The 15,942-nt window shown below is 48.5% G+C and overlaps 25 non-coding genes across 25 annotated transcripts; 5 read left to right on the top strand and 20 right to left on the bottom strand.

The window, feature by feature from the left end:
- The first annotated feature begins 487 nt into the window (after positions 1-487).
- Positions 488-559, top strand: trnag-ucc (transfer RNA glycine (anticodon UCC)). Its single transcript has one exon. It is a non-coding gene; the product is annotated as a tRNA-Gly (tRNA).
- Positions 560-896: 337 nt separating this feature from the next.
- trnad-guc (transfer RNA aspartic acid (anticodon GUC)) lies at positions 897-968 on the bottom strand. Its single transcript has one exon. It is a non-coding gene; the product is annotated as a tRNA-Asp (tRNA).
- Positions 969-1,232: 264 nt separating this feature from the next.
- Positions 1,233-1,305, bottom strand: trnav-uac (transfer RNA valine (anticodon UAC)). The gene has a single exon. It is a non-coding gene; the product is annotated as a tRNA-Val (tRNA).
- Positions 1,306-2,675: 1,370 nt separating this feature from the next.
- Positions 2,676-2,747, bottom strand: trnad-guc (transfer RNA aspartic acid (anticodon GUC)). The gene has a single exon. It is a non-coding gene; the product is annotated as a tRNA-Asp (tRNA).
- Positions 2,748-2,830: 83 nt separating this feature from the next.
- Positions 2,831-2,903, bottom strand: trnav-aac (transfer RNA valine (anticodon AAC)). The gene has a single exon. It is a non-coding gene; the product is annotated as a tRNA-Val (tRNA).
- Positions 2,904-3,186: 283 nt separating this feature from the next.
- On the bottom strand, positions 3,187-3,259 carry trnav-cac (transfer RNA valine (anticodon CAC)). The gene has a single exon. It is a non-coding gene; the product is annotated as a tRNA-Val (tRNA).
- A 946-nt stretch (positions 3,260-4,205) lies between these two features.
- On the top strand, positions 4,206-4,277 carry trnag-ucc (transfer RNA glycine (anticodon UCC)). Its single transcript has one exon. It is a non-coding gene; the product is annotated as a tRNA-Gly (tRNA).
- Positions 4,278-4,614: 337 nt separating this feature from the next.
- On the bottom strand, positions 4,615-4,686 carry trnad-guc (transfer RNA aspartic acid (anticodon GUC)). The gene has a single exon. It is a non-coding gene; the product is annotated as a tRNA-Asp (tRNA).
- A 264-nt stretch (positions 4,687-4,950) lies between these two features.
- trnav-uac (transfer RNA valine (anticodon UAC)) lies at positions 4,951-5,023 on the bottom strand. Its single transcript has one exon. It is a non-coding gene; the product is annotated as a tRNA-Val (tRNA).
- Positions 5,024-6,393: 1,370 nt separating this feature from the next.
- Positions 6,394-6,465, bottom strand: trnad-guc (transfer RNA aspartic acid (anticodon GUC)). The gene has a single exon. It is a non-coding gene; the product is annotated as a tRNA-Asp (tRNA).
- Positions 6,466-6,548: 83 nt separating this feature from the next.
- trnav-aac (transfer RNA valine (anticodon AAC)) lies at positions 6,549-6,621 on the bottom strand. The gene has a single exon. It is a non-coding gene; the product is annotated as a tRNA-Val (tRNA).
- Positions 6,622-6,904: 283 nt separating this feature from the next.
- On the bottom strand, positions 6,905-6,977 carry trnav-cac (transfer RNA valine (anticodon CAC)). The gene has a single exon. It is a non-coding gene; the product is annotated as a tRNA-Val (tRNA).
- A 946-nt stretch (positions 6,978-7,923) lies between these two features.
- Positions 7,924-7,995, top strand: trnag-ucc (transfer RNA glycine (anticodon UCC)). Its single transcript has one exon. It is a non-coding gene; the product is annotated as a tRNA-Gly (tRNA).
- Positions 7,996-8,345: 350 nt separating this feature from the next.
- On the bottom strand, positions 8,346-8,418 carry trnav-uac (transfer RNA valine (anticodon UAC)). The gene has a single exon. It is a non-coding gene; the product is annotated as a tRNA-Val (tRNA).
- Positions 8,419-8,522: 104 nt separating this feature from the next.
- On the bottom strand, positions 8,523-8,595 carry trnav-cac (transfer RNA valine (anticodon CAC)). Its single transcript has one exon. It is a non-coding gene; the product is annotated as a tRNA-Val (tRNA).
- A 1,365-nt stretch (positions 8,596-9,960) lies between these two features.
- trnad-guc (transfer RNA aspartic acid (anticodon GUC)) lies at positions 9,961-10,032 on the bottom strand. The gene has a single exon. It is a non-coding gene; the product is annotated as a tRNA-Asp (tRNA).
- Positions 10,033-10,115: 83 nt separating this feature from the next.
- Positions 10,116-10,188, bottom strand: trnav-aac (transfer RNA valine (anticodon AAC)). The gene has a single exon. It is a non-coding gene; the product is annotated as a tRNA-Val (tRNA).
- Positions 10,189-10,296: 108 nt separating this feature from the next.
- Positions 10,297-10,369, bottom strand: trnav-uac (transfer RNA valine (anticodon UAC)). The gene has a single exon. It is a non-coding gene; the product is annotated as a tRNA-Val (tRNA).
- Positions 10,370-10,473: 104 nt separating this feature from the next.
- On the bottom strand, positions 10,474-10,546 carry trnav-cac (transfer RNA valine (anticodon CAC)). Its single transcript has one exon. It is a non-coding gene; the product is annotated as a tRNA-Val (tRNA).
- A 1,368-nt stretch (positions 10,547-11,914) lies between these two features.
- On the bottom strand, positions 11,915-11,987 carry trnav-cac (transfer RNA valine (anticodon CAC)). The gene has a single exon. It is a non-coding gene; the product is annotated as a tRNA-Val (tRNA).
- Positions 11,988-12,933: 946 nt separating this feature from the next.
- trnag-ucc (transfer RNA glycine (anticodon UCC)) lies at positions 12,934-13,005 on the top strand. Its single transcript has one exon. It is a non-coding gene; the product is annotated as a tRNA-Gly (tRNA).
- A 337-nt stretch (positions 13,006-13,342) lies between these two features.
- Positions 13,343-13,414, bottom strand: trnad-guc (transfer RNA aspartic acid (anticodon GUC)). The gene has a single exon. It is a non-coding gene; the product is annotated as a tRNA-Asp (tRNA).
- Positions 13,415-13,497: 83 nt separating this feature from the next.
- trnav-aac (transfer RNA valine (anticodon AAC)) lies at positions 13,498-13,570 on the bottom strand. Its single transcript has one exon. It is a non-coding gene; the product is annotated as a tRNA-Val (tRNA).
- Positions 13,571-13,678: 108 nt separating this feature from the next.
- On the bottom strand, positions 13,679-13,751 carry trnav-uac (transfer RNA valine (anticodon UAC)). Its single transcript has one exon. It is a non-coding gene; the product is annotated as a tRNA-Val (tRNA).
- A 1,123-nt stretch (positions 13,752-14,874) lies between these two features.
- On the top strand, positions 14,875-14,946 carry trnag-ucc (transfer RNA glycine (anticodon UCC)). The gene has a single exon. It is a non-coding gene; the product is annotated as a tRNA-Gly (tRNA).
- Positions 14,947-15,942: the final 996 nt, after the last annotated feature.

The following is a 15,942-nucleotide window of genomic DNA, read 5'->3' as shown; positions in this document are numbered from 1 at the left end:
ACAGGGCTATGAGAGTCTTCTTGCATCCCTGGAAACTTTGCAATGTGCAGCAGAAGGAGTCCAAGCAGTATTCCACTAAAATGAACCTGGGTCTTGCTGGGAGCCTCCACTCATCCACAGGACTTGATCACTTCTACTGGTCCCCTCCCTTTCCAGAAATTTAAAAGCTCTTTGTCTGAATCCCAGCTGTGACATCAGCAAACTCACCGTGCAGCCATTGGAGGAAAGGGGTGTGAAAGCTCTCTGCTAGTCCTGATAGACCAATAATGTGGTGGCACACAGCTGGGGTGATGGTGAAAGCTGTTGTGCAGTTGTTCTCTTTGTTGATGTGATGCAGAGAGATCAGCTGACTGCTAAAAGACCTCCTAGCACAATTACTCACCAAAGAACAAGTCTTGGAGACCAACTCCCCTTCACAGAGCCACAAAGACAAAACCAGCACTTGCTTGCAGCAACGGGTTCTAACAGGGTGGTGCTTTTGTCACCTGCGTTGGTGGTATAGTGGTGAGCATAGCTGCCTTCCAAGCAGTTGACCCGGGTTCGATTCCCGGCCAACGCATACCCTTTAACCAGCAGGTGCCAAGGGAACAAAAAGTAGCTTTCATATTGCTCGCTGCAACATAATTCCACCATCTCAGCCAGGAAGGTCTGAAGCTGGGCATGTGCAGCATTGGTGGTTCAGTGGTAGAATCCAGCCAAACAGGAGCTGTACACAGGGACAGTGGCCATTCTTCTAATCTCATGGAAAGGCCCTTGTTCTACTTAATGTCACCAAGACCAAACAGTGTTACCTTCAAGGAATGTGCCACGTGCAGTTTGAGAAGACTCAAAAAGAAAATCAGATGCAGACTAGTCACTCTTCCATGCCATGCGCTTAGCGGCAAAAACAATGCCGTCTCCCCGTCGGGGAATCGAACCCCGGTCTTCCGCGTGACAGGCGGAGATACTGTCCACTATACTAACGAGGACGAGCAAAAGGGGCATCGATTAGGCATACCTCCCTGAAACTCTCACCACTTGAGGTGAACAGAAAGGCCACCTGCAGCAAAGATCTTTCTGCCCGGTTTCGAACCGGGGACCTTTCGCGTGTTAGGCGAACGTGATGACCACTACACTACAGAAACTAACTGAGTGGGGCACTTCCTGGCTGCAGCTTTGTGTCTGGAATAAACTGAAATTCAAAACCTAGATGAAGGAAGAATGTTGTCATGCGAAGCATAAAAAGTCTCAGCTGCTTCTGCCCGGTTTCGAACCGGGGACCTTTCGCGTGTAAAGCCAACGTGATGACCACTACACTACAGAAACTGAGATGGGCATCTCCTGGCTGCAGCTTAGTGTCTGGATTAAAAAGGGACTCAAAACAAACATATGGGCAGAAAGTTATCAAGCGATGCAGAAAGGGTAAGCATTGTTTCTGCCCGGTTTCGAACCGGAGACCTTTCGCATGTGAGGCGAACGTGATGACCACTACACTACAGAAACTGCATGCCTCAGCTCAGTGCCACTTGTGTTGCAGCACTCATCAGAGGCTTCACTCATCCAAAGAACTGGCTCAATTCTACTGACTAAGTCATGGGCCATGGGCTTACCAACAACAAAAAGCTAAAGCAGCAAACACGTGTCTGTGTGCCTTTAAAGCAGAGAAAGCAAAAGTAGCACTTGCAGCAACACAAAAGCATGGCATCAAAGTGTGAAGCCAGGCAAACGGCACAAGACACAAGCACCCAGTCCCCACAGCTAAGCACAAACTGCATCTTCCACAAGCAGCCTTTGCTTCATGCTAAATGGCCAAACTGGCTCAGTAACATAAGCCTCCCATTCCAAACTAATTCAGTACAACAAGTGAGAAAGATCTCAGTCATGGTCAATGAAACTTTGAAATGAAACTTACAGATGAGAGAGCAGATTTGCAGAAAGGCACCCAGGTGTTCTCCTGCTTCCACAGGGCTATGAGAGTCTCCTTGCATCCCTGGAAACTTTGCAATGTGCAGCAGAAGGAGTCCAAGCAGTATTCCACTAAAATGAACCTGGGTCTTGCTGGGAGCCTCCACTCATCCACAGGACTTGATCACTTCTACTGGTCCCCTCCCTTTCCAGAAATTCAAAAGCTCTTTGTCTGAATCCCAGCTGTGACATCAGCAAACTCACCGTGCAGCCATTGGAGGAAAGGGGTGTGAAAGCTCTCTGCTAGTCCTGATAGACCAATAATGTGGTGGCACACAGCTGGGGTGATGGTGAAAGCTGTTGTGCAGTTGTTCTCTTTGTTGATGTGATGCAGAGAGATCAGCTGACTGCTAAAAGACCTCCTAGCACAATTACTCACCAAAGAACAAGTCTTGGAGACCAACTCCCCTTCACAGAGCCACAAAGACAAAACCAGCACTTGCTTGCAGCAACGGGTTCTAACAGGGTGGTGCTTTTGTCGCCTGCGTTGGTGGTATAGTGGTGAGCATCTGAGGCAATCTGAAATCCAGCCAAACAGGAGCTGTACACAGGGACAGTGGCCATTCTTCTAATCTCATGGAAAGGCCCTTTTTCTACTTAATGTCACCAAGACCAAACAGTGTTACCTTCAAGGAATGTGCCACGTGCAGTTTGAGAAGACTCAAAAAGAAAATCAGATGCAGACTAGTCACTCTTCCATGCCATGCGCTTAGCGGCAAAAACAATGCCGTCTCCCCGTCGGGGAATCGAACCCCGGTCTTCCGCGTGACAGGCGGAGATACTGTCCACTATACTAACGAGGACGAGCAAAAGGGGCATCGATTAGGCATACCTCCCTGAAACTCTCACCACTTGAGGTGAACAGAAAGGCCACCTGCAGCAAAGATGTTTCTGCCCGGTTTCGAACCGGGGACCTTTCGCGTGTTAGGCGAACGTGATGACCACTACACTACAGAAACTAACTGAGTGGGGCACTTCCTGGCTGCAGCTTTGTGTCTGGAATAAACTGAAATTCAAAACCTAGATGAAGGAAAAATGTTGTCATGCGAAGCATAAAAAGTCTCAGCTGCTTCTGCCCGGTTTCGAACCGGGGACCTTTCGCGTGTAAAGCAAACGTGATTTGGCTGTTTGGCTGGCCACTACACTTGACCACTACACTTCAGAAACTGAGTCTAGCACCTCCTGGCTGCAGCTTAGTGTCTGGATTAAAAAGTTATCAAGCGATGCATAAAGGGTAAGCATTGTTTCTGCCCGGTTTCGAACCGGGGACCTTTCGCGTGTGAGGCGAACGTGATGACCACTACACTACAGAAACTGCATGCCTCAGCTCAGTGCCACTTGTGTTGCAGCACTCATCAGAGGCTTCACTCATCCAAAGAACTGGCTCAATTCTACTGACTAAGTCATGGGCCATGGGCTTACCAACAGCAAAAAGCTAAAGCAGCAAACACGTGTCTGTGTGCCTTTAAAGCAGAGAAAGCAAAAGTAGCACTTGCAGCAACACAAAAGCATGGCATCAAAGTGTGAAGCCAGGCAAACGGCACAAGACACAAGCACCCAGTCCCTACAGCTAAGCACAAACTGCAGCTTCCACAAGCAGCCTTTGCATTATGCTAAATGGCCAAACTGGCTCAGTAACATAAGCCACCCACTCCAAACTAATTCAGTACAACAAGTGAGAAAGATCTCAGTCATGGTCAATGAAACTTTGAAATGAAACTTACAGATGAGAGAGCAGATTTGCAGAAAGGCACCCAGGTGTTCTCCTGCTTCCACAGGGCTATGAGAGTCTTCTTGCATCCCTGGAAACTTTGCAATGTGCAGCAGAAGGAGTCCAAGCAGTATTCCACTAAAATGAACCTGGGTCTTGCTGGGAGCCTCCACTCATCCACAGGACTTGATCACTTCTACTGGTCCCCTCCCTTTCCAGAAATTTAAAAGCTCTTTGTCTGAATCCCAGCTGTGACATCAGCAAACTCACCGTGCAGCCATTGGAGGAAAGGGGTGTGAAAGCTCTCTGCTAGTCCTGATAGACCAATAATGTGGTGGCACACAGCTGGGGTGATGGTGAAAGCTGTTGTGCAGTTGTTCTCTTTGTTGATGTGATGCAGAGAGATCAGCTGACTGCTAAAAGACCTCCTAGCACAATTACTCACCAAAGAACAAGTCTTGGAGACCAACTCCCCTTCACAGAGCCACAAAGACAAAACCAGCACTTGCTTGCAGCAACGGGTTCTAACAGGGTGGTGCTTTTGTCACCTGCGTTGGTGGTATAGTGGTGAGCATAGCTGCCTTCCAAGCAGTTGACCCGGGTTCGATTCCCGGCCAACGCATACCCTTTAACCAGCAGGTGCCAAGGGAACAAAAAGTAGCTTTCATATTGCTCGCTGCAACATAATTCCACCATCTCAGCCAGGAAGGTCTGAAGCTGGGCATGTGCAGCATTGGTGGTTCAGTGGTAGAATCCAGCCAAACAGGAGCTGTACACAGGGACAGTGGCCATTCTTCTAATCTCATGGAAAGGCCCTTGTTCTACTTAATGTCACCAAGACCAAACAGTGTTACCTTCAAGGAATGTGCCACGTGCAGTTTGAGAAGACTCAAAAAGAAAATCAGATGCAGACTAGTCACTCTTCCATGCCATGCGCTTAGCGGCAAAAACAATGCCGTCTCCCCGTCGGGGAATCGAACCCCGGTCTTCCGCGTGACAGGCGGAGATACTGTCCACTATACTAACGAGGACGAGCAAAAGGGGCATCGATTAGGCATACCTCCCTGAAACTCTCACCACTTGAGGTGAACAGAAAGGCCACCTGCAGCAAAGATCTTTCTGCCCGGTTTCGAACCGGGGACCTTTCGCGTGTTAGGCGAACGTGATGACCACTACACTACAGAAACTAACTGAGTGGGGCACTTCCTGGCTGCAGCTTTGTGTCTGGAATAAACTGAAATTCAAAACCTAGATGAAGGAAGAATGTTGTCATGCGAAGCATAAAAAGTCTCAGCTGCTTCTGCCCGGTTTCGAACCGGGGACCTTTCGCGTGTAAAGCCAACGTGATGACCACTACACTACAGAAACTGAGATGGGCATCTCCTGGCTGCAGCTTAGTGTCTGGATTAAAAAGGGACTCAAAACAAACATATGGGCAGAAAGTTATCAAGCGATGCAGAAAGGGTAAGCATTGTTTCTGCCCGGTTTCGAACCGGAGACCTTTCGCATGTGAGGCGAACGTGATGACCACTACACTACAGAAACTGCATGCCTCAGCTCAGTGCCACTTGTGTTGCAGCACTCATCAGAGGCTTCACTCATCCAAAGAACTGGCTCAATTCTACTGACTAAGTCATGGGCCATGGGCTTACCAACAACAAAAAGCTAAAGCAGCAAACACGTGTCTGTGTGCCTTTAAAGCAGAGAAAGCAAAAGTAGCACTTGCAGCAACACAAAAGCATGGCATCAAAGTGTGAAGCCAGGCAAACGGCACAAGACACAAGCACCCAGTCCCCACAGCTAAGCACAAACTGCATCTTCCACAAGCAGCCTTTGCTTCATGCTAAATGGCCAAACTGGCTCAGTAACATAAGCCTCCCATTCCAAACTAATTCAGTACAACAAGTGAGAAAGATCTCAGTCATGGTCAATGAAACTTTGAAATGAAACTTACAGATGAGAGAGCAGATTTGCAGAAAGGCACCCAGGTGTTCTCCTGCTTCCACAGGGCTATGAGAGTCTCCTTGCATCCCTGGAAACTTTGCAATGTGCAGCAGAAGGAGTCCAAGCAGTATTCCACTAAAATGAACCTGGGTCTTGCTGGGAGCCTCCACTCATCCACAGGACTTGATCACTTCTACTGGTCCCCTCCCTTTCCAGAAATTCAAAAGCTCTTTGTCTGAATCCCAGCTGTGACATCAGCAAACTCACCGTGCAGCCATTGGAGGAAAGGGGTGTGAAAGCTCTCTGCTAGTCCTGATAGACCAATAATGTGGTGGCACACAGCTGGGGTGATGGTGAAAGCTGTTGTGCAGTTGTTCTCTTTGTTGATGTGATGCAGAGAGATCAGCTGACTGCTAAAAGACCTCCTAGCACAATTACTCACCAAAGAACAAGTCTTGGAGACCAACTCCCCTTCACAGAGCCACAAAGACAAAACCAGCACTTGCTTGCAGCAACGGGTTCTAACAGGGTGGTGCTTTTGTCGCCTGCGTTGGTGGTATAGTGGTGAGCATCTGAGGCAATCTGAAATCCAGCCAAACAGGAGCTGTACACAGGGACAGTGGCCATTCTTCTAATCTCATGGAAAGGCCCTTTTTCTACTTAATGTCACCAAGACCAAACAGTGTTACCTTCAAGGAATGTGCCACGTGCAGTTTGAGAAGACTCAAAAAGAAAATCAGATGCAGACTAGTCACTCTTCCATGCCATGCGCTTAGCGGCAAAAACAATGCCGTCTCCCCGTCGGGGAATCGAACCCCGGTCTTCCGCGTGACAGGCGGAGATACTGTCCACTATACTAACGAGGACGAGCAAAAGGGGCATCGATTAGGCATACCTCCCTGAAACTCTCACCACTTGAGGTGAACAGAAAGGCCACCTGCAGCAAAGATGTTTCTGCCCGGTTTCGAACCGGGGACCTTTCGCGTGTTAGGCGAACGTGATGACCACTACACTACAGAAACTAACTGAGTGGGGCACTTCCTGGCTGCAGCTTTGTGTCTGGAATAAACTGAAATTCAAAACCTAGATGAAGGAAAAATGTTGTCATGCGAAGCATAAAAAGTCTCAGCTGCTTCTGCCCGGTTTCGAACCGGGGACCTTTCGCGTGTAAAGCAAACGTGATTTGGCTGTTTGGCTGGCCACTACACTTGACCACTACACTTCAGAAACTGAGTCTAGCACCTCCTGGCTGCAGCTTAGTGTCTGGATTAAAAAGTTATCAAGCGATGCATAAAGGGTAAGCATTGTTTCTGCCCGGTTTCGAACCGGGGACCTTTCGCGTGTGAGGCGAACGTGATGACCACTACACTACAGAAACTGCATGCCTCAGCTCAGTGCCACTTGTGTTGCAGCACTCATCAGAGGCTTCACTCATCCAAAGAACTGGCTCAATTCTACTGACTAAGTCATGGGCCATGGGCTTACCAACAGCAAAAAGCTAAAGCAGCAAACACGTGTCTGTGTGCCTTTAAAGCAGAGAAAGCAAAAGTAGCACTTGCAGCAACACAAAAGCATGGCATCAAAGTGTGAAGCCAGACAAACGGCACAAGACACAAGCACCCAGTCCCTACAGCTAAGCACAAACTGCAGCTTCCACAAGCAGCCTTTGCATTATGCTAAATGGCCAAACTGGCTCAGTAACATAAGCCTCCCACTCCAAACTAATTCAGTACAACAAGTGAGAAAGATCTCAGTCATGGTCAATGAAACTTTGAAATGAAACTTACAGATGAGAGAGCAGATTTGCAGAAAGGCACCCAGGTGTTCTCCTGCTTCCACAGGGCTATGAGAGTCTCCTTGCATCCCTGGAAACTTTGCAATGTGCAGCAGAAGGAGTCCAAGCAGTATTCCACTAAAATGAACCTGGGTCTTGCTGGGAGCCTCCACTCATCCACAGGACTTGATCACTTCTACTGGTCCCCTCCCTTTCCAGAAATTCAAAAGCTCTTTGTCTGAATCCCAGCTGTGACATCAGCAAACTCACCGTGCAGCCATTGGAGGAAAGGGGTGTGAAAGCTCTCTGCTAGTCCTGATAGACCAATAATGTGGTGGCACACAGCTGGGGTGATGGTGAAAGCTGTTGTGCAGTTGTTCTCTTAGTTGATGTGATGCAGAGAGATCAGCTGACTGCTAAAAGACCTCCTAGCACAATTACTCACCAAAGAACAAGTCGTGGAGACCAACTCCCCTTCACAGAGCCACAAAGACAAAACCAGCACTTGCTTGCAGCAACGGGTTCTAACAGGGTGGTGCTTTTGTCGCCTGCGTTGGTGGTATAGTGGTGAGCATAGCTGCCTTCCAAGCAGTTGACCCGGGTTAGATTCCCGGCCAACGCATACCCTTTAACCAGCAGGTGCCAAGGGAACAAAAAGTAGCTTGCAACTACTTTCATATTGCTCGCTGCAACATAATTCCACCATCTCAGCCAGGAAGGTCTGAAGCTGGGCATGTGCAGCATTGGTGGTTCAGTGGTAGAATCCAGCCAAACAGGAGCTGTACACAGGGACAGTGGCCATTCTTCTAATCTCATGGAAAGGCCCTTGTTCTACTTAATGTCACCAAGACCAAACAGTGTTACCTTCAAGGAATGTGCCACGTGCAGTTTGAGAAGACTCAAAAAGAAAATCAGATGCAGACTAGTCACTCTTCCACTTGAGGTGAACAGAAAGGCCACCTGCAGCAAAGATGTTTCTGCCCGGTTTCGAACCGGGGACCTTTCGCGTGTAAAGCGAACGTGATGACCACTACACTACAGAAACTGAGTCTAGCACCTCCTGGCTGCAGCTTAGTGTCTGGATTAAAAAAGGACTCAAAACACAAATATGGGCAGAAAGTTATCAAGCGATGCATAAAGGGTAAGCATTGTTTCTGCCCGGTTTCGAACCGGGGACCTTTCGCGTGTGAGGCGAACGTGATGACCACTACACTACAGAAACTGCATGCCTCAGCTCAGTGCCACTTGTGTTGCAGCACTCATCAGAGGCTTCACTCATCCAAAGAACTGGCTCAATTCTACTGACTAAGTCATGGGCCATGGGCTTACCAACAACAAAAAGCTAAAGCAGCAAACACGTGTCTGTGTGCCTTTAAAGCAGAGAAAGCAAAAGTAGCACTTGCAGCAACACAAAAGCATGGCATCAAAGTGTGAAGCCAGGCAAACGGCACAAGACACAAGCACCCAGTCCCTACAGCTAAGCACAAACTGCAGCTTCCACAAGCAGCCTTTGCATTATGCTAAATGGCCAAACTGGCTCAGTAACATAAGCCTCCCACTCCAAACTAATTCAGTACAACAAGTGAGAAAGATCTCAGTCATGGTCAATGAAACTTTGAAATGAAACTTACAGATGAGAGAGCAGATTTGCAGAAAGGCACCCAGGTGTTCTCCTGCTTCCACAGGGCTATGAGAGTCTCCTTGCATCCCTGGAAACTTTGCAATGTGCAGCAGAAGGAGTCCAAGCGGTATTCCACTAAAATGAACCTGGGTCTTGCTGGGAGCCTCCACTCATCCACAGGACTTGATCACTTCTACTGGTCCCCTCCCTTTCCAGAAATTCAAAAGCTCTTTGTCTGAATCCCAGCTGTGACATCAGCAAACTCACCGTGCAGCCATTGGAGGAAAGGGGTGTGAAAGCTCTCTGCTAGTCCTGATAGACCAATAATGTGGTGGCACACAGCTGGGGTGATGGTGAAAGCTGTTGTGCAGTTGTTCTCTTTGTTGATGTGATGCAGAGAGATCAGCTGACTGCTAAAAGACCTCCTAGCACAATTACTCACCAAAGAACAAGTCTTGGAGACCAACTCCCCTTCACAGAGCCACAAAGACAAAACCAGCACTTGCTTGCAGCAACGGGTTCTAACAGGGTGGTGCTTTTGTCGCCTGCGTTGGTGGTATTGTGGTGAGCATAGCTGCCTTCCAAGCAGTTGACCCGGGTTCGATTCCCGGCCAACGCATACCCTTTAACCAGCAGGTGCCAAGTGAACAAAAAGTAGCTTGCAACTCCTTTCATATTGCTCGCTGCAACATAATTCCACCATCTCAGCCAGGAAGGTCTGAAGCTGGGCATGTGCAGCATTGGTGGTTCAGTGGTAGAATCCAGCCAAACAGGAGCTGTACACAGGGACAGTGGCCATTCTTCTAATCTCATGGAAAGGCCCTTGTTCTACTTAATGTCACCAAGACCAAACAGTGTTACCTTCAAGGAATGTGCCACGTGCAGTTTGAGAAGACTCAAAAAGAAAATCAGATGCAGACTAGTCACTCTTCCATGCCATGCGCTTAGCGGCAAAAACAATGCCGTCTCCCCGTCGGGGAATCGAACCCCGGTCTTCCGCGTGACAGGCGGAGATACTGTCCACTATACTAACGAGGACGAGCAAAAGGGGCATCGATAAGGCATACCTCCCTGAAACTCTCACCACTTGAGGTGAACAGAAAGGCCACCTGCAGCAAAGATGTTTCTGCCCGGTTTCGAACCGGGGACCTTTCGCGTGTTAGGCGAACGTGATGACCACTACACTACAGAAACTAACTGAGTGGGGCACTTCCTGGCTGCAGCTTTGTGTCTGGAATAAACTGAAATTCAAAACATAGATGAAGGAAGAATGTTGTCATGCGAAGCATAAAAAGTCTCAGCTGCTTCTGCCCGGTTTCGAACCGGGGGCCTTTCGCGTGTAAAGCGAACGTGATGACCACTACACTACAGAAACTGAGTCTAGCACCTCCTGGCTGCAGCTTAGTGTCTGGATTAAAAAGGGACTCAAAACACAAATATGGGCAGAAAGTTATCAAGCGATGCATAAAGGGTAAGCATTGTTTCTGCCCGGTTTCGAACCGGGGACCTTTCGCGTGTGAGGCGAACGTGATGACCACTACACTACAGAAACTGCATGCCTCAGCTCAGTGCCACTTGTGTTGCAGCACTCATCAGAGGCTTCACTCATCCAAAGAACTGGCTCAATTCTACTGACTAAGTCATGGGCCATGGGCTTACCAACAACAAAAAGCTAAAGCAGCAAACACGTGTCTGTGTGCCTTTAAAGCAGAGAAAGCAAAAGTAGCACTTGCAGCAACACAAAAGCATGGCATCAAAGTGTGAAGCCAGGCAAACGGCACAAGACACAAGCACCCAGTCCCTACAGCTAAGCACAAACTGCAGCTTCCACAAGCAGCCTTTGCATTATGCTAAATGGCCAAACTGGCTCAGTAACATAAGCCACCCACTCCAAACTAATTCAGTACAACAAGTGAGAAAGATCTCAGTCATGGTCAATGAAACTTTGAAATGAAACTTACAGATGAGAGAGCAGATTTGCAGAAAGGCACCCAGGTGTTCTCCTGCTTCCACAGGGCTATGAGAGTCTTCTTGCATCCCTGGAAACTTTGCAATGTGCAGCAGAAGGAGTCCAAGCAGTATTCCACTAAAATGAACCTGGGTCTTGCTGGGAGCCTCCACTCATCCACAGGACTTGATCACTTCTACTGGTCCCCTCCCTTTCCAGAAATTTAAAAGCTCTTTGTCTGAATCCCAGCTGTGACATCAGCAAACTCACCGTGCAGCCATTGGAGGAAAGGGGTGTGAAAGCTCTCTGCTAGTCCTGATAGACCAATAATGTGGTGGCACACAGCTGGGGTGATGGTGAAAGCTGTTGTGCAGTTGTTCTCTTTGTTGATGTGATGCAGAGAGATCAGCTGACTGCTAAAAGACCTCCTAGCACAATTACTCACCAAAGAACAAGTCTTGGAGACCAACTCCCCTTCACAGAGCCACAAAGACAAAACCAGCACTTGCTTGCAGCAACGGGTTCTAACAGGGTGGTGCTTTTGTCGCCTGCGTTGGTGGTATTGTGGTGAGCATAGCTGCCTTCCAAGCAGTTGACCCGGGTTCGATTCCCGGCCAACGCATACCCTTTAACCAGCAGGTGCCAAGGGAACAAAAAGTAGCTTGCAACTCCTTTCATATTGCTCGCTGCAACATAATTCCACCATCTCAGCCAGGAAGGTCTGAAGCTGGGCATGTGCAGCATTGGTGGTTCAATGGTAGAATCCAGCCAAACAGGAGCTGTACACAGGGACAGTGGCCATTCTTCTAATCTCATGGAAAGGCCCTTGTTCTACTTAATGTCACCAAGACCAAACAGTGTTACCTTCAAGGAATGTGCCACGTGCAGTTTGAGAAGACTCAAAAAGAAAATCAGATGCAGACTAGTCACTCTTCCACTTGAGGTGAACAGAAAGGCCACCTGCAGCAAAGATGTTTCTGCCCGGTTTCGAACCGGGGACCTTTCGCGTGTGAGGCGAACGTGATGACCACTACACTACAGAAACTGCATGCCTCAGCTCAGTGCCACTTGTGTTGCAGCACTCATCAGAGGCTTCACTCATCCAAAGAACTGGCTCAATTCTACTGACTAAGTCATGGGCCATGGGCTTACCAACAACAAAAAGCTAAAGCAGCAAACACGTGTCTGTGTGCCTTTAAAGCAGAGAAAGCAAAAGTAGCACTTGCAGCAACACAAAAGCATGGCATCAAAGTGTGAAGCCAGGCAAACGGCACAAGACACAAGCACCCAGTCCCTACAGCTAAGCACAAACTGCAGCTTCCACAAGCAGCCTTTGCATTATGCTAAATGGCCAAACTGGCTCAGTAACATAAGCCACCCACTCCAAACTAATTCAGTACAACAAGTGAGAAAGATCTCAGTCATGGTCAATGAAACTTTGAAATGAAACTTACAGATGAGAGAGCAGATTTGCAGAAAGGCACCCAGGTGTTCTCCTGCTTCCACAGGGCTATGAGAGTCTTCTTGCATCCCTGGAAACTTTGCAATGTGCAGCAGAAGGAGTCCAAGCAGTATTCCACTAAAATGAACCTGGGTCTTGCTGGGAGCCTCCACTCATCCACAGGACTTGATCACTTCTACTGGTCCCCTCCCTTTCCAGAAATTTAAAAGCTCTTTGTCTGAATCCCAGCTGTGACATCAGCAAACTCACCATGCAGCCATTGGAGGAAAGGGGTGTGAAAGCTCTCTGCTAGTCCTGATAGACCAATAATGTGGTGGCACACAGCTGGGGTGATGGTGAAAGCTGTTGTGCAGTTGTTCTCTTTGTTGATGTGATGCAGAGAGATCAGCTGACTGCTAAAAGACCTCCTAGCACAATTACTCACCAAAGAACAAGTCTTGGAGACCAACTCCCCTTCACAGAGCCACAAAGACAAAACCAGCACTTGCTTGCAGCAACGGGTTCTAACAGGGTGGTGCTTTTGTCACCTGTGTTGGTGGTATAGTGGTGAGCATAGCTGCCTTCCAAGCAGTTGACCCGGGTTCGATTCCCGGCCAACGCATACCCTTTAACCAGCAGGTGCCAAGGGAACAAAAAGTGGCTTTCATATTGCTCGCTGCAACATAATTCCACCATCTCAGCCAGGAAGGTCTGAAGCTGGGCATGTGCAGCATTGGTGGTTCAGTGGTAGAATCCAGCCAAACAGGAGCTGTACACAGGGACAGTGGCCATTCTTCTAATCTCATGGAAAGGCCCTTGTTCTACTTAATGTCACCAAGACCAAACAGTGTTACCTTCAAGGAATGTGCCACGTGCAGTTTGAGAAGACTCAAAAAGAAAATCAGATGCAGACTAGTCACTCTTCCATGCCATGCGCTTAGCGGCAAAAACAATGCCGTCTCCCCGTCGGGGAATCGAACCCCGGTCTTCCGCGTGACAGGCGGAGATACTGTCCACTATACTAACGAGGACGAGCAAAAGGGGCATCGATTAGGCATACCTCCCTGAAACTCTCACCACTTGAGGTGAACAGAAAGGCCACCTGCAGCAAAGATGTTTCTGCCCGGTTTCGAACCGGGGACCTTTCGCGTGTTAGGCGAACGTGATGACCACTACACTACAGAAACTAACTGAGTGGGGCACTTCCTGGCTGCAGCTTTGTGTCTGGAATAAACTGAAATTCAAAACCTAGATGAAGGAAGAATGTTGTCATGCGAAGCATAAAAAGTCTCAGCTGCTTCTGCCCGGTTTCGAACCGGGGACCTTTCGCGTGTAAAGCCAACGTGATGACCACTACACTACAGAAACTGAGATGGGCATCTCCTGGCTGCAGCTTAGTGTCTGGATTAAAAAGGGACTCAAAACAAACATATGGGCAGAAAGTTATCAAGCGATGCAGAAAGGGTAAGCATTGTTTCTGCCCGGTTTCGAACCGGAGACCTTTCGCATGTGAGGCGAACGTGATGACCACTACACTACAGAAACTGCATGCCTCAGCTCAGTGCCACTTGTGTTGCAGCACTCATCAGAGGCTTCACTCATACAAAGAACTGGCTCAATTCTACTGACTAAGTCATGGGCCATGGGCTTACCAACAACAAAAAGCTAAAGCAGCAAACACGTGTCTGTGTGCCTTTAAAGCAGAGAAAGCAAAAGTAGCACTTGCAGCAACACAAAAGCATGGCATCAAAGTGTGAAGCCAGGCAAACGGCACAAGACACAAGCACCCAGTCCCCACAGCTAAGCACAAACTGCATCTTCCACAAGCAGCCTTTGCTTCATGCTAAATGGCCAAACTGGCTCAGTAACATAAGCCTCCCATTCCAAACTAATTCAGTACAACAAGTGAGAAAGATCTCAGTCATGGTCAATGAAACTTTGAAATGAAACTTACAGATGAGAGAGCAGATTTGCAGAAAGGCACCCAGGTGTTCTCCTGCTTCCACAGGGCTATGAGAGTCTCCTTGCATCCCTGGAAACTTTGCAATGTGCAGCAGAAGGAGTCCAAGCAGTATTCCACTAAAATGAACCTGGGTCTTGCTGGGAGCCTCCACTCATCCACAGGACTTGATCACTTCTACTGGTCCCCTCCCTTTCCAGAAATTCAAAAGCTCTTTGTCTGAATCCCAGCTGTGACATCAGCAAACTCACCGTGCAGCCATTGGAGGAAAGGGGTGTGAAAGCTCTCTGCTAGTCCTGATAGACCAATAATGTGGTGGCACACAGCTGGGGTGATGGTGAAAGCTGTTGTGCAGTTGTTCTCTTTGTTGATGTGATGCAGAGAGATCAGCTGACTGCTAAAAGACCTCCTAGCACAATTACTCACCAAAGAACAAGTCTTGGAGACCAACTCCCCTTCACAGAGCCACAAAGACAAAACCAGCACTTGCTTGCAGCAACGGGTTCTAACAGGGTGGTGCTTTTGTCGCCTGCGTTGGTGGTATAGTGGTGAGCATAGCTGCCTTCCAAGCAGTTGACCCGGGTTAGATTCCCGGCCAACGCATACCCTTTAACCAGCAGGTGCCAAGGGAACAAAAAGTAGCTTGCAACTCCTTTCATATTGCTCGCTGCAACATAATTCCACCATCTCAGCCAGGAAGGTCTGAAGCTGGGAATGTGCAGCATTGGTGGTTCAGTGGTAGAATCCAGCCAAACAGGAGCTGTACACAGGGACAGTGGCCATTCTTCTAATCTCATGGAAAGGCCCTTGTTCTACTTAATGTCACCAAGACCAAACAGTGTTACCTTCAAGGAATGTGCCACGTGCAGTTTGAGAAGACTCAAAAAGAAAATCAGATGCAGACTAGTCACTCTTCCATGCCATGCGCTTAGCGGCATCTTTGGCGCCGCGGATGTGGCTGCCTGTTGCAACAGCTCCTGCTCATGTTTGAGTTTTTTCTACTTTTTTCCTTTCTTGTAAGTACTTAAGTTTTTCCTTTTTGTTAGCTAAGTGTTTGTACTTGTTTTTATGCACAATGGACACCAAACTTGTGCTTGTTATTGTTTTTGCACTATTTTTTTCGCTGTTTACGACTGTGTCTGGAGATCCCTTGCGGAGCCACGCTCCTATTGTTTACACCAGGAATCAGCTGTTAGCGCTTAGCAACACAGCTGTGCTACCGCATGAGAGGCACGACATCCCCCGCGAGCTGAGGAGGAGGAAGCGGGGGAGACGGGCTGGAGCTCTACGTCGGGATAGAAAGAGACGTTATAAACCGGTTCTTCCTTCCATCGTTATGGGGAACGTAAGATCTCTCACCAATAAGATGGACGAGCTGACGGCGCTAACGCGGCATCAGAGGGAGTATCGGGAGTGTAGCGTTATGGTGTTTACAGAGTCCTGGCTCAACACGCTCATCCCGGACACGCTCGTATCTCTGGACGGCTTTCACCTCATCCGAGCGGACAGGACAGCGGAGAGCGGTAAGAGGAAGGGAGGAGGACTGGCAGTATTTGTGAATGAAAGATGGTGTAACTCTGGGCACATCGCTATTAAGGA

This window comes from Trichomycterus rosablanca, unplaced genomic scaffold (assembly GCF_030014385.1).
Source record: "Trichomycterus rosablanca isolate fTriRos1 unplaced genomic scaffold, fTriRos1.hap1 scaffold_95, whole genome shotgun sequence".
NCBI lineage: Eukaryota > Metazoa > Chordata > Actinopteri > Siluriformes > Trichomycteridae > Trichomycterus > Trichomycterus rosablanca.
This window is presented reverse-complemented; position numbering and strand designations above follow the sequence as displayed.